Below are 16,152 nucleotides of genomic sequence, written 5' to 3'. Positions count from 1 at the left end.
TCGTGGCTCGCAAGCTTACAATGCTTTGGCCAAAGGGTTAAACTAAATGACCCCTTTTCAAGAGAATATAGAAGTATTTTACTGTGTATTTTTGTCATGTTGGATGTAGCATTGGGCTTCTCTGTCGTCTGTTGTATAAATGATCCTACTGTCAGAACATAATTGTGATGCCATATTTCTGTCCCCCCACTTGCAAACCCAAGTGTTGACCCCAGATTACCTATAAAACACAAACAACTAGGCCTGGTTAGTGGTGTGACTGGCAACAAAAACAATTCTTGTATTTTTAAGACAATTTGCAAATAAAATGAGCCACTGGTGCGCCAGATTGATTGAAATAGCGAGCACGGTGGGAGAGCAGGCAGGGGGGTGCAGAGTGAAATGTTTGCACCCCTGGGCTAGAGGGTCAAGTGTGCCACAATTGAACAGCAGCCATACAGATTTAGAAGTATTGACAAGATTATTATGGTTAATGGCAGAACGGTGGTGTGAAAGTACAGCATAGAAACAAAATCAAGAAAACAGGAAGAGATGTCTTTTAGAAAAAAAAAATCAAAGGAAGAGGTGGGGTGAAAAAGGGAATAGAGAAGTTTTTAAAGGAATCCGCAAACACAAAGACTAAATTATGGTCAAAAACACTCTTTAAAAGATTTTTTCACTTGTGTTCCTGGAGCCCTCTTCTAGATCCCTCCATTATAATCATTCCTATTTCTCTATTACACAGTGGTTTCCAACTTTGTTTTGGTTAAGGAACCCTAAGTAAAGTTCTGAGGAACCCCCCAACCATCTCTATTAGAGTGTCTGAGATCAGATGCATTGTAAGGAACCCCAACCTTCTCTAATAGATCCTCTGAGATCAGATGCATTGTAAGGAGCCCCAACCATCTCTAATAGCGTGTCTGTGATAGATGCATTGTAAATTCTTCTGTATTTGATACAATTTTGAAATAGCCAGAAAATTGCAGATAACCCTTTAGGGATGCCCGGGAAACCCAAGAATTCCTAGGAACCCTGGTTGAAAAATACTGCTCTACAATATGCACAATGCACCTATCCTATTTCTCCCTCTGCATCACCATCTGTCATTGCTGTATAATTTTTCTGGGCAAATATGGCATTTGTATTATGTTACAAGCTGAAGACCATTTATAATGTACTTCTGCATTGTGCTTTGAATGCATCTCTTGTCTACAAAAGGATTCCAGCCTAGTTCATTATTGTTAATGCTAATCATTAATATACGGCAGTGGAATATATTACATGCACCGATTGCAGACACATGACTTTAATATTGTTTGTCTGACAGATCCTTATACAGAGTCTAGTTCCCAAGGCTCATTCTCCTTTTGACAGTTCTGAGTTGAGAAAAATATAAACTCAAGGGAGCCCAAGCAGTAAGTCTCTCCGAGCACCAAAATTAACCAATGGCAGTGGAATGTTCATTGATTAAAATCTTGCTGCTTGATATCCCCCCCACCCCCACCAAGCCAATAATAAACATTTCTCAATGTTATGTTGGATTAGGTTGTTCCCATGGCAACTCAGTGTTTAACTTCCCATAGCTAATAGTATTTCTTTACAATCCTTCTTTTATATAGGATGTATCCTTCAACTTCCCTTCTCTTGCTGGTCCACTGTGAGAGGTGGGAGGCTTACACAATTCCAGTGATGTCACCATTTAGGTGAGCAAAACAGGCCTAACAACAGGAGACAGAGAGCACTAGGTAATTATTACTGAACTTCATTGATCCATAATACTGTATTACTGCAGCATGTAAATATGTGCTATAGTGATATCAGAAACAAAGTCTCAGAAGCACTTCCGCAAAAGAAACACAACATTTATGTAATGAACCTTGATTGATAATGTCTTCTACAATGCTTGACAGCCAGTGGCTGTGCTAAGCAATTAAGGCGGTTATGACTAACACTTTTTTTGTTACAGAACTCCCAAATCCCCCTTATTTCAGCATTAAAGGTTGATATATATTTATTAGATATAAAATCATGGTGTCTGTTTTATTTCACAGTTGTTTGAACAATTGGATGCAGGTTCCAACATTCTGGAACAAATAAAGGGGCAACACATCTAAGAACACTGTGAAATAAAGGAATGTTTAGTAGGTTAAATGTAGGTTATCAGCACTTTTAAATATTGTCATCAGCCAATATCTGTCCACCGTTGGATGAAGGCCTCCCCAATGATCTTGCAGGTACTGTGGTTGCGAGCCTCTCTTCTCCACTTTGTTCCAACACATTTTTTTATTTCATCTTCCCATCTTACTTTTGGTCATTGTCTTGGTCTTTGCATGCCCCATGGAATCCAGTTGAGTACCATCTTTGTCCAACTATTGTTATTTCTTCTTGCGATATGTCTGGCCCACTGCCATTTTCATTTCATTAACCTTGTGACGTCACAGACTTTTGGTTGCTCTCTAACCCATTCGTTCTTTTTACTGTCACTTTAGGTAACGCCCAACATACCTCTCTGTATATTTCTTTGAGTTGTCTGAAGCTTCTGAATTACCTTTGCATTCAGGGTACAAGTTTCACATCCATACGTGAGCAGACAGGAGACACTGGTCTAACACCTTCCTCTTGAAGCACAATGGAAGATTTCCTTGAAAGATCTGCTTGTTTCTTCCATCCCATCTTCATTTTCCTATTGATTTCATTCAAAAGTTCAATTGCCATTGCTGGTTGCAGGCCAAGGAAGACATAGTTTTAGACTATTATTTCTATTAGATTTATTTTAATCTTTGTAGAATTCAAACATTTATTGAACATCACTTTGGTCTTGTTGAGATTCATACGGAGGCCCACACTTCAACTTGCTTCGACGAGTTCTCTTATCTGATGCTGGATGTCATCTGGACTTGTGTCAGAAATATCAATGTCATCTGCAAGTCGCAGAAGATTCAAGTATTCACCGTTGATTTTGATTCCTTTTACTTCTCAATTCAATGTCTTGAGCAATTCTATAAGTGTTACGTTGAAAAGCTTTGGTGACATGGTGTCTCCCTCTTGTACTCCCTCTTCATATAATCTAATGGTCGATGTGGCATTCTCGTTAGTGTTCCTTATATTATCAATGTAGATATACAGTGGAGAGAAATGGTGCTCAAGCACCTGACCTCACATTAATAATGAAAGGACAAGAGGGCACTGGGAATTGCAATTAAGTGGTATAAACCTATGAAGAGGGCTCCAATTACCCTGAAGGCAGGGGGTAAATGCACAAAAACACCCCCCCTTACCTCATTGGGATGGCCCCAGGCAAACGTACTCACACTAGTACCTCCAGTCCCTCTCTCCTTGGGCGTGCTGCTGAATCCAGTGAGGAAAGATCCAATGTAGTGAAGCGTGCAGCGCACAGCCAAAAAGGCAAGAGTGGTCTGGCAAAAAATCTTTTATTAAATTAAGAGATCATAAAACAGAGGGTTGTGAAACCTTCGACGCGTTTCGTGCAACAACAATGCACTTTATCTTGATAAAGTGCATTGTTGTTGCACGAAACGCGTCGAAGGTTTCACAACCCTCTGTTTTATGATCTCTTAATTTAATAAAAGATTTTTTGCCAGACCACTCTTGCCTTTTTGGCTGTGCGCTGCACGCTTCACTACATTGGATCTATTATCAATGTACGCTTCTTCAACGCTTTGGCTTCTTAATGCATATAAAACCCCTAAAGGTGTAGACAGAATCAAATGCTTTCCCATAATCTACGAACTCTGAGTGGTAAATTATATTCATTACTTCTGGAAATTAGTTTCTGTATAAGTTGGATGAGGTCCGTTCGGTTATATCCACTGCAAAATCGTGTTTGTTCTGTAGGCTGGGCGAAGTCCAGGGTCTGTTGCAGCTGATTAGTGGGGATCTTTGTAAGAATATCTTGTAAGTGATTGGAAGTAGACTGATTGGTCTGTTTTTCTTGATGTCTTCTCTGTCTCCTTTATTGTGGATGAGGATAACTATTACATTGCTCCATTGCTCTGGGATTTTCCTGTTTTTCAAGCAGCACGTAAAAAGTTTTGCAAGGATTGTCTCTACTTCCCCCAGCTTCTTTCAAGATTTCAGTTGTAATTCTATCTTCCCCGGGAGCCTTCCCATTCTTCATGGATTTTATTGGCTTTGCCACTTCTGGTACATTGGTGATTTTTTTTCTCACTCTTGCTCTGCTGGATTATTCCCTGTATTATCTGTGGTTTTTATACAATTTCATGACGTCCTCAACTCTCTTTATGATAAATGCATGGTCTTTTATTGTTAAGACATTGTCTTGTTTGTGTGCAATGATTTGCTTCTTCCCAATAATAAGTCGCTGTTTCATCTTTAAACTTTTGTTATCTTTGAAATGATGAATAAGACTATTACAAATACATTTTCCTATATCTTCAGTTATATGCTTAACTAAACCAACAGGTGCTCGTGGCGAAAAGTGACTAAAATATGCAATAAAATGTGCAAATAAACCCAGTGAAAAGTTTAACACTGATGGCACATAATACGGTTACTCCATAGACCGGAATCCTCTGGTGTGTTGGCTCCTGGTAGACCTCATATGGAGAAGAAGTCACAAATGCATAGTGTATAGTGCATTAACATTTTACTTAACAGTAACAGTATTATGTGTCATCAGTGTTAAACTTTTCACTGGGTTTATTTGCACATGTTATTGTATATTTTAGTCACTTTGCGCCACGAACACCTGTTGGTTTAGTTTGGTTACAATTGCGGTTTGGGAAACCGCTGGTGTCTAGGCAGCATTTTCATTTCATCTTATATATCACATATTTGTTGCGCTTTATTTTTGTATTGCCCTTATTTCTGTTATATGCTTGCAGGTTGTCTTGCACAGCTCTGCATATTCAACTCAAACTGCTTTTGCATCTTGGGGTTGCTTCATTTTTTGTTGTTTCCTCAGCCACTGCTTTGCCTCATCTGATTTTTCCATTATTCTGCTAGCAACGACTCCCAGATTTCCAGCGCTTTCAGCTACAATCCTCATAACGTTTTTATAATAATTTTTTTTAAAGTATCCCCATGCATTACGAGCAAGCAGAAGCAATTTTATTTAGCTGTCGTTGAAATTCTCTGTATTTGTTTCTTGAGGTTCTTGATGTTGAGTGTTCATTTTCTTTTTAATCAGTTTTCTTCTCCACATTCATTTATTCCATTCTATTTATATGTACTTTGCAGCGAACCAATCAGTGATCACTCCTTGTGGCAAAACGGTTAAGTACTGTGCAATCTTCAATCACCTTTTTCTTGTTTACTAGGATATAGTCAATATCATTCTTTATTACATTGGGTACACTCTATTTCTCTTTTCTATTTTGATTATTATTAAAGAAGGAATTTGTGATGTAGAAGTTTCCATAGTCTGAAAATTCTACCAATCTATTTCAAGATTCATTCTGGTTACCGCGACTATTCTTACTAATTGTTGGGCACCAATCTTTGCATTGAAATCGCCCATAATGATCTTGAGGTGACAATTTCCTTTGTTGTTAAGTTGGGTGATTTCATGGTAGAAATGTTCCATCTCTTAGACTGTAAGCTCTTCGGGGCAGGGATTTCCTTTCCTATTGTCTGATTTTGCTGCACTTATTGTATTATTATAATTCCCTGTACTGTATTCTTTGTGAAGCGCTGAGTACACTTTTGGCGCAATATAAATAAAGACATATGTACATTTCACTGTCTGTGTGACTTGATGTTGTATCATACACTTGGATTATTTGATGCCTGTACCTCTTTGTCAACTGAATGATTTTTCCTGCTCTTTCCATGAGCTTGCATACTCCACTATGTTGTTTATCCAGCTTTTGTTAATGAATAACGATAAATCCCACTCCACTGACTCTTCCATTATCTGTACCTCTGTAATATAACAGGTGTCTGTTGTTGAGCTTAATGAGGCCTTTATCTTTTCTTCTTACTTCACTAAGGCCAACAATATCCCATTTTAATCTTTTCGAGCTTGTCTTCCAGTTCTTGTAGTGCTGCTTCAATGAAGAGAGTCTGGAAGAGTCTTGTACTGGAGAGTCTTGTACCTAGCAAGTTTTCTGTTTGAATGACAGCTTGTGCTTAGCCTCCAGGGATTCTTGGCACCTTCCCCCTTCATACCTGCTTCCTGAATGCCGTCAAGCCCAGGGACATTCCAAATTCTGGAGAATGAGGGCCGTTGCTTTTTGGTGTGTAAAACTATATATGGTTTGATTATAATCAATTTCAAAATAGTGATACATTTAAATCTAGCAATGACTAGAATGTAAATGATAGTGTTAATAGTTAAGCTCTAAAAAAATATATAGTGCATGTAATGACCTAAACACGCGTGTCTCGACGTAAATGCACAAAAAATAATTAATTAAAGAAATATATAGAATAAAAAAGCAAAAAGTGCAACCAAATGTTCTGTAAAATATACCCTAAGGGGTTAATAAACTAAGCATAGTTTACAGAACAGTTTCACAGAACATTTCTATGCATTTAGCATAGGGACCTGCTACTGAGACTTACCTTGACGCTGGTTTGCAGGCTTGTCATGATTTGATCAAAGGATGTAACCAAAAGTCTCCTTTGTCTTACAGTCTTAGGTTTCACTATGTATACTTATTTCCCCATTTATTGCTATCCCAGTGGGAGAAGCGCAGGGATTCACTCTGTTTTTTCACATATGTATGGCCAATCTTTTCAGCAGCAGCAGCAGCAGCAGCAGCAGCAGCAGCAGCAGCAGCAGCAGCAGCAGCAGCAGCAGCAGCAGCAGCAGCAGCAGCAGCAGCAGCAGCAGCAGCAGCAGCGAATATATATATTTGTTTTACATTTTCTGTTGGGCCGAATCAAATCCTTAGCAGCACGCTCCTAGAGGGCACCACTATTAGGGTGTGATTAATGTATTTAGCCAATCCACCTGCAACTGCTTATTGAGCAGCTTGTGGGAGGTTAGTCAATCCTTTTCAAGGTATATAATCTACCAGTAACGTCCCTGTAAATTCACTTTTCACTCTATTTGCATACATGTAAGTACATGTACTGGTATATACCAGTTTTTAACTGCACTAAGTTACATAAACGTATGCTTAGTTTATTAACCCCTTCAGGGTATATTTCACAGAACATTTCTATGCATTTAGCATAGGGACCTGCTATTGAGACTTACCTTGATGCTGGTTTGCAGGTTTGCCATTATTTGATCAAAGGATGAAATCAAAAGTCTCCTTTGTCTTACAGTCTTAGGTTTCACTATGTATATTTATTTCCCCATGTATTGTTAGGCCAATGGGAGAATCGCAGGGATTCACTCTGTATTTGGGAGAGCACCATGCATGGAAGAGTGACAAGACCACAGACTGAGGGAGCTTTGCAGGGCGAAGAACAATCGGATTGTATATTCTCACAGTGCTGGCTTATGAGATAACATGGAAAGCCAACAGGAATCATCAAGTTAATGTGAGCTGTGATTCATGAGAAAACAAGCCCTGCATATCTTTTTCTCATCAAGGGAGCACTTAATCTAGTCCCGAATATATTTTAACCTCTTTGCATTTTTGAAGTAGCGCCTTAATATTGAAGAATAACTTATTATATGTTATAAATTATGACAGTATTAGTCTGTACAATGTGTACATATTATAACTTAAGGCTTGTATTGTGCTTCTTCTTGATATAGTGCTGTAATTCCATTGCACATGAGAGCTATAAAAAGACATAACTAGTAGAGGAATTACAATTCATACGAAGCTCTTCTTCAAGTAAAATGTAATGTTAAAGCAGCAATTCTGCCACAAATGTGTGTATGTGTGTGTATTGTGGCAGGACGGCCTCGCGGCGAGGTCAGTAAGACGCTAGACACAATGGGAAACGTTCAACTATAGTGGTTTATTAGCCACCACCAAAATAAAGTACGGGTGCACTGTCCCTTTAAAAACTACTTTCTAGAAATTAAAGCCTGTTCCCGTTAGGGAAACTAACTCACTTCTTGAGCCCTTACTAACAGGGCAGCCAGCTAATCTGGTCATGCCCAAAACATATGCTACACAAAGGATAACCAATAAGTATAATAATAAAGTCTTATCTGTGTTGCATCTCCAACAGCAAACAGGAACATGGTTCCGGGGAGCAGGCTGTGTCCAGCTCGCAGCAATCTGTATCTTTATCATGGGTAGGGGTCCCAGCAGCAAAGCTCCTCGCAGGACTGGGGGACCAGAGCAGCAGCTACGGCTTCCTAGCCGGGAGAGGTCTCTACACCCTCACGTGGAAAAACAAGCTCACCTTCTGTGACCAACTTCCTGCTTTATAAAGCACTTGTTTCACTGAGGAGTTCAGCCCCTGTTTAATCAGTCTTCAGCTGTGCTTTCTCTGTCTGAGGAGATTAACACTCTGTGTACTGGCTGCAGCGTCTCTCCATTCACTGTTCCAGCCTACTGAGTCAGTGACTCTGTCACATATCCCTCTCCCCAGCGAAACATTGTCTTGTGGAGCGGCCCGTGCACCATTCCCGTGCACCTGCATCTGTGTCGAAAATGTCTGACGTCGGCCCTTCCCTCCCCCCCTTTTTTTTTTCTTGCCTTCCAATTTAGGCATTTTCTTTTTGGGGTAATTACCAGGCCATCTGGGCCTGAGGACTGGTACCTCACTATCTCCTTGTGTCCAGACTCTCCTTTACCCTGTAGAAGAGCCTTGACCTCGGTCAGCTCATTGCATACACTCGCCAGTGACTGTTTGGCCTTCTCTTGTGAAGAATGTAACTCTGTTTTAGCGGTGATGGTTTTTGGACCTTCCTCCATCAGCGTACCTTCAGTGTTGGGTTCCACAATATTTATCTTTAGTACTTCAACTGGGTCGGGATTCTTATTAACCCGAAGTGCACCCCATGGCAACTCTCTTTTACCGTCAGCAGACTCATAGGCTTGAGCCTTTCTGTCTTGACTCTTTAACTTACTCTGTTGAGAGAGTCGCTGGACAATCTGTGCGGTCTTTCGCCTCTTAGGATCACGGGCACACTTCCATCTCATTCGCGACTGTCTCTTCACAGTGGCTGCCCTCATGGCAAGGAATCCACTTTGGGGCCCCTGGGCACTGTAGTATGATTGGATTCTTACTATGCTACTGCATCGCCACTTGGCCTTCACCTTCTGTGCCTTGTGGAAAGTAGACTGTAGTACTGCAACGGTATCACGGTCATGCTTCCTGGTGCGTCTCCCTTGCTTTATCTCTACCGCCACCTTTTCCTTGGACTGCTTCAGTGACCCAAACGTCTGTCTTGGGGTTGTAAGCTTTTCCTCCAGCTTAATCTGAGAAACCTCCTGCTGGGCAGCAGTAGAGTTCAACGTAGCATCCCGCTCAGTCTTCAGAGCCTCAAGCTCCTTTACTAGGTCACACTTTTGTTTCTCCGCCATCTTGCGGCCAGCACACTCAGACTCCAGGTCCTTCCTCAGGTCTTGAAGCAGTCCTTCTGCCTTTCTTCTTTCACATGAGCTTGCGTGTACTGATTGATCTGTGTGGTTGATTGAAGTGCTGGTTGGTTAAAGTGTGTGCAGTTAGAACCAGAAGGAATGGGAAGTACTGGGTATACTAGCAGGGGTGGCTGTTTTTGGGGAGTGTGCAGTGGGTTAATCTATTTTTAAAGTGTGCTGTAATTTGAAGCCTGTAACTTGTTTCCCTTTCTCCTGCCTGAGGCAGAGTGGGTGTGGTTGGTTAATTGGCTGGCCTAACACACCTGCAGTGGGTGGGGTTAGTTAATTGATAACCCAACACACCTGGTGGGTGTCCCTATTTAAACAGAGGCTTCTAACGAATCCTGAGCTTGCGCGTACTGATTGATCTGTGTGGTTGATTGAAGTGCTGGTTGGTTAAAGTGTGTGCAGTTAGAACCAGAAGCAGTTTGAACAAGGAAGCAGTTAAACAAGGTATAGTTTATTGAAGTACAGTTTACTGTTAGTTCTTCTAAACTTCATAGTTGCTAGAATGAGCTGGATTGAAAATGCCACTCAATGCACATCTTGCCACATGTATGTGCACTTGGAGCAGCTGTTCCAAGGAGCATACCGCTGTGAGAAGTGTGAGCAGGTGGTCTCTTTAGAATCAGAGATTGCTGGTGTGAAGAGGCAACTTGCAATATTGAGGGACATTGGCAATCTTGAAAGGGAATTAGAGCTCACTGAGCAGGCCCTTGCTTCGACTAGTGGTGCAGATGGTGGAGCTTTTAGTGAGGAGCAGGTAGGTAGCTTAGTTGCTGTTAGTGAGGAGCAGGTAGGTAGCTGGATGACAGTTAGAAGGGGAAGCAGGGGCTGTAGGGAGAGGCAGGTTGTTTCTGAGCTGACACATCCCAATAGATTTGCCATGTTGAGTGAAGATATTGGGAATGTTGGGGCAGAAATGGCAAGAAATGGCAAGGCTGGGGGAGACTAATTCCTCTAGCAGCCAGGGGAATAGTTCCTCCAGCACAGTGGGGACTCAGGATGCTCAGATGCAAAGAAAGATTGTGGTGGTAGGGGACTCCATTATTAGGAAGGTAGATAGGGCAATCTGTTGCCGGGACCGCATGAACCGAACAGTTTGTTGTCTCCCGGGTGCTCGGGGTCGGCACATTGCGGATCGGGTAGACAGATTATTGGGGGGGACTGGGATTGACCCGGCGGTCTTGGTACATGTTGGCACCAATGACAAAGTTAGAGAAAGATGGAGGGTCCTAAAAAATGATTACAGGGATTTAGGCCAAAAGCTTAAGGCAAGGACCTCCAAGGTAGTATTTTCTGAAATACTACCAGTGCCATGCGCTACCGCAGGGAGACAGTCAGAGATCAGGGAGGTTAATGCATGGCTAAGAAAGTGGTGTAGGAAGGAGGGGTTTGGGTTTTTAGAACACTGGGACTCCTTTTCTGAGAGGTGCCATCTATATTCTAGGGACGGATTGCACCTCAATGAAGAGGGATCTTCTGTGGTAGGGGGGAGAATGCTAAAAAGGTTGGAGGAGATTTTAAACTAGGATGGAGGGGAGAGGGGAATGAAACAGATAATGAACTAAATGGAATAGATGAGGATACAAGGTGGTATGGAGGTAGAATGGGGGCAAGTGCAAATTTGACAAGCAGTGAGATACCCATAGTAAATAGAGATAATACTAGAAAATTTCTAAAGACTAAACCAAGTGGGAGCAGAAAGGAAGGAGCAGATAAGATAATAGTACAGGCTGAAAAAAACTTAAATGCATGCTTGCTAATGCAAGAAGCCTGACAGATAAAATGGGGGAGCTTGAATTAATAGCTACAAGGGAGCAGTATGATATCATAGGCATTACTGAAACATGGTGGGATGAAACTCATGACTGGACAGTTAATTTAAAGGGGTATTCTCTTTTTCGGAAGGATCGAACAAATAGAAGGGGAGGTGGAGTATGTCTATATGTTAAACCAGATCTAAAACCTAGTATAAGGGATGATGTCTATGAAGGGAATGATGAAAATGTAGAGACCTTGTGGATAGAAATTAGCAGTGGAGGTAAAAGTATAAAGAAAATGTTTGTGGGAATATGCTAAAATACATTTGCAAATGGAGAAGGCATCAAAACGGGGTCATGTTTGCATAATGGGGGATTTTAATTATCCAGACATAGACTGGGGCAATGAGATTAGCGTTACAACAAAAGGAAACCGGTTTTTGGGGGTGCTTAAAGATAATTATATGACCCACATTATTGAGGAACCAACCAGGAGAGGGGCAGTTCTGGATTTGGTCATATCAAAGAATGTAGAAGTAATAACAAATATTCAAGTCCTGGAACATTTGGGTAACAGTGATCATAACATGGTCTCATTTGAAATAAATTACTTGGGTTCAACAAATACCTTAAACTTTAGAAAGGCAGATTTTAATAAACTGAGGTCTAATCTAGTAGTAATACAATGGGATGATGTTTTTGCAGGGAAAATGTAGAAGATAAATGGGCAGTCTTTAAAACATTGTTAGAAAAGCACACTTATCAGTGTATACCCTTGTGTAATAAGTATAAAAGAAATAAGTCAAAACCAATGTGGCTAAATAAACAGGTAGGGGAGGAAATGGACAAGAAGAGGAAGGCGTTTAGATTCTTTAAGTCAGAAGGGACAGAGACATCGTATCAGAATTATAAGGAATGTAACAAAAATTGCAAAATGGCAATTAAATTAGCAAAAATGGATAATGAAAAAAGGATTGCAATAGAAAGTAAGGTCAACCCTAAAAAGTTCTTTAAGTACCTTAATAACAAAAAAATGAGAAAAGAAAATATAGGACCCTTTCAGTGTGAGATGGGTAGGCAGATTATTGGAGATAAGGAAAAAGCAGAGGTATTAAACAAATTCTTTGCCTCTGTGTTTACCAGGGAAGAATCAAGTTCAATAGTAGCACCACAGGAGGAAGCCACAACCTCCATATTAATGACCAATTGGTTAACTGAGGAAGAAGTTCATAAGCGACTTGAAAAAATTAAAGTAAATAAGGCACCTGGCCCCGATGGCATACATCCAAGAGTTCTCAAGGAGTTAAGCTCAGTAATAGCAAAACCATTATATTTAATATTCAATGACTCCATTTCCACAGGCTCAGTACCTCAAGATTGGCGTAAAGCAGATATGGTGCCTATATTTAAAAAGGGAGCTAGATCACACCCGGGGAATTACAGACCTGTAAGCCTGACTTCAATAGTAGGGAAACTACTTGAAGGTTTAATAAGGGATAATATTCAGGAATACTTAATGGAAAACAAAATTATTAGTAATAGTCAGCATGGATTTATGAAGGATAGATCTTGCCAAACTAACCTTATTTGTTTCTTTGAGGAGGTAAGTAGGAATTTAGACCAGGGTAATGCAGTTGATGTGGTCTACTTAGATTTTGCAAAGGCTTTTGATACGGTTTCACACAAGAGGTTGGTGTACAAAATAAAGAAAGTTGGACTCAGTAATAATATATGCACATGGATTGAAAACTGGTTAAAGGACAGACAACAGAGGGTTGTCATAAATGGAACTTTTTCAGGTTGGGCTAAAGTTGTGAGTGGAGTACCTCAAGGATCGGTACTGGAACTCCTGCTTTTTAACTTGTTTATTAATGACCTTGAGGTTGGGATCGAGAGCAAAGTCTCCATCTTTGCTGATGATACTAAATTGTGTAAGGTAATAGAATCAGAGCAGGATGTAATTTCTCTTCAGAAGGACTTGGAGAGACTGGAAACGTGGGCAGGTAAATGGCAAATGAGGTTTAATACAGATAAATGTAAGGTTATGCATTTGGAATGCAAGAATAAAAAGGCGACTTACAAATTAAATGGAGATATATTGGGGGAATCCTTGATGGAGAAGGATTTAGGAGTGCTTGTAGACAGCAGGCTTAGCAATAGTGCCCAATGTCATGCAGTAGCTGCAAAGGCAAACAAGATCTTATCTTGCATCAAACGGGCAATGGATGGAAGGGAAGTAAACATAATTATGCCCCTTTACAAAGCATTAGTAAGACCACACCTTGAATATGGAGTACAATTTTGGGCACCAATCCTAAGAAAAGACATTATGGAACTAGAGAGAGTGCAGAGAAGAGACACCAAATTAATAAAGGGGATGGACATTCTAACTTGTGAGGAGAGGCTAGCGAAATTGGATTAATTTACATTAGAAAAGAGGCGTCTAAGAGGGGATATGATAACTATATACAAATATATTCAGGGACAATACAAGGAGCTTTCAAAAGAACTATTCATCCCACGGGCAGTACAAAGGACTCGGGCCATCCCTTAAGGTTGGAGGAAAGGAAATTTCACCAGCAACAAAGAAAAGGGTTCTTTACAGTAAGGGCAGTTAAAATGTGGAATTCATTACCCATGGAGACTGTGATGGCAGATACAACAGATTTGTTCAAAAAAGGTTGGACATCTTTTTAGATGGGAAAGGTATACAGGGATATACCAAATAAGTATACATGGGAAGGATGTTGATCCAGGGATTAATCCGATTGCCAATTCTTGGAGTCAGGAAGGAATTAATTTTTCCCCTTAATGGGGTTTTTTGTTTGCCTTCCTCTGGATCAATAGTAAGTATAGATATAGAATAAAGTATCTGTTGTCTAAATTTAGCATAGGTTGAACTTGATGGATGTACGTCTTTTTTCAACCTCATCTACTATGTAACTATGTAACTCAGTGCGGCTGCTAGTTCATCTTCGTTAGAATGAAGTCGCAATTCTACGTCTCCTAGCAGACTCAGAGCAAGGCTTAAATCAGTCTCTGTTTCTTTATTCTGGACCTGCAGCTGCTGGTGCTCCTCCCGGACCTTGTCCAGCTCCAGCTGTAGCCGGGCCCCCTCATTGGTCGTGTAGCCCAGTCGCTTGTGGATATCAGCCATCTCGGTTTCATGGTGCAATATCAGGCAGGCCACCTGACGGACGGACACTTCCTCCCTCTTGGAGCGCTGCATCTCGCGCTCAGCCATCTGCATCTGCAACTCTTCAATCTGATGCTGCCAGTCACCTCTCAGGGCATTCACCTCTTCCCGGTGCTTACTCTGGGTTTGCATCAGCGCCTCCATCTTTTGGAGCTCTGCAGTTCTTGTTGCTAGGATCGCTGCTGCTTCTGTTTTCCAGGCGTCTTTCTCCTTGGTATACTGACTCATTGGGATGGCGCTGCCTCTCTGCTTCTCCAGCTCTTGCTTCAGTCTTTGGACCTTCTCATGTTACCTTTCACACAGAGTCACCTGGCTTCTAAGCTCCGCCTCCAGCGATGCTCTTGTGGTGCTCATCGTGACCTTCAGCTGCTCCAGGGCGAGGCATTCTTTTTCCAGCATTTTCTCTGCATTCTGCAGTGCAGCCTGTACTTCTAATTTTTCTTGCGCCAATTGCGTCTTCACTTTCTGTGCTTGATGAAGCTTCTCAGTCCCATCACTGACCTGACCAGTCAGGTTTAAAACCTCTTCCTTCAGGTTTATATTCTCCATTTTCACAGTCTCTATATCCCTTAGGACCGTCTCATTGGCTTTCTTCAAAGTACCCAGCTCTGTAGTTAGACAGTGGCCCTCCTGGCGTGAGAGCTCCAGCTCTGTTTTGAGCGCGCAAGCTTCTTGGTGAGAAACTTCTAAGTCTTTGCTGAAGTTTTGCACATCTCTCTGGGACATCTGATAGCATTGTCTCCAGTCAGGACTTGTTCTCTCTGATTCCATGTTAGCAATTGCGGTGTTGGCCTTATCCAAACTTGTCGTCAGCTCCTCCAACTCACTCCGTAAGAGACGCTCTGTTTTCTTTAAAGCCGCATACTCTTGTATAGCTGGGAGTATACACCTCTGTACCTCGGCGTTCGCTTCTCGCTCCCTATTCAATTGCTCCTGCAAGGCATCATAATCACGCTGGGCAGTTTGGAGTGCAGAAATTAAGGCCTCTTTTCCCTGGATCAAGGATTCAGCTTCCCTTTGCTCCTCCTTTTCCTTTGCCACCGTTCTTGTGACAATTCTGCCCATCACTCCGGTCTGCAGCACATCTCGGTGGCTTGCTGACGCCTGTTGTCCTGATATCGCAGGCTCAATGGTTCGGTCACTTACTCTGTGACTTGAAAAATATTTTTCTTTTTCTTCTTTCTCTTTGTTTTATTAGTTCCAGAGACATCAGTGGTACTGGGCACACACACACTGGACACTTTTGCAGCTTTCATCTGCGGGTACGTCTCTCTTCTCGGGGCCACATATGCGTCTTTATCATATTCATCATATGGCTTGAAAGGACACTGTTTTGTATGGTTATGTACATTGCAAAACTTACACTTGACGGCGGCCATTTTAAAACCCCGTTTTTTTTTTGTTTTTTTTTTTCACACCCGACGAGGCAGACTTTGCAAAACACACGTAAGTTATATGGGCTTTACAATCTTTGAACCTTCTAGGTTCTTCTTAGGGCAACATCCTTGCCAAAATCCATTTTCACTTTCTTTTATACCAGACAGGGTAAATTTACACATAGCACTTGCTAGCTGCAAAATCACTCGCTTCAGCAAAAGGCATTAGCTTTACACAGCAATCCTTTCATACCCGACGGGGCAAACTTTACATTCAGCACTTGCTAGCTGTAATTCAATGCTTCAGCAAAATAACGCTTTTTTTTTTCCCCCGCTTGAGCTCAGTGTCTCAACAC

Source organism: Ascaphus truei, chromosome 5 (genome assembly GCF_040206685.1).
Source record: "Ascaphus truei isolate aAscTru1 chromosome 5, aAscTru1.hap1, whole genome shotgun sequence".
NCBI classification, from domain to species: domain Eukaryota; kingdom Metazoa; phylum Chordata; class Amphibia; order Anura; family Ascaphidae; genus Ascaphus; species Ascaphus truei.
The sequence above is the reverse complement of the archived record's forward strand: the minus strand, read 5'-3'. Positions refer to the sequence as shown.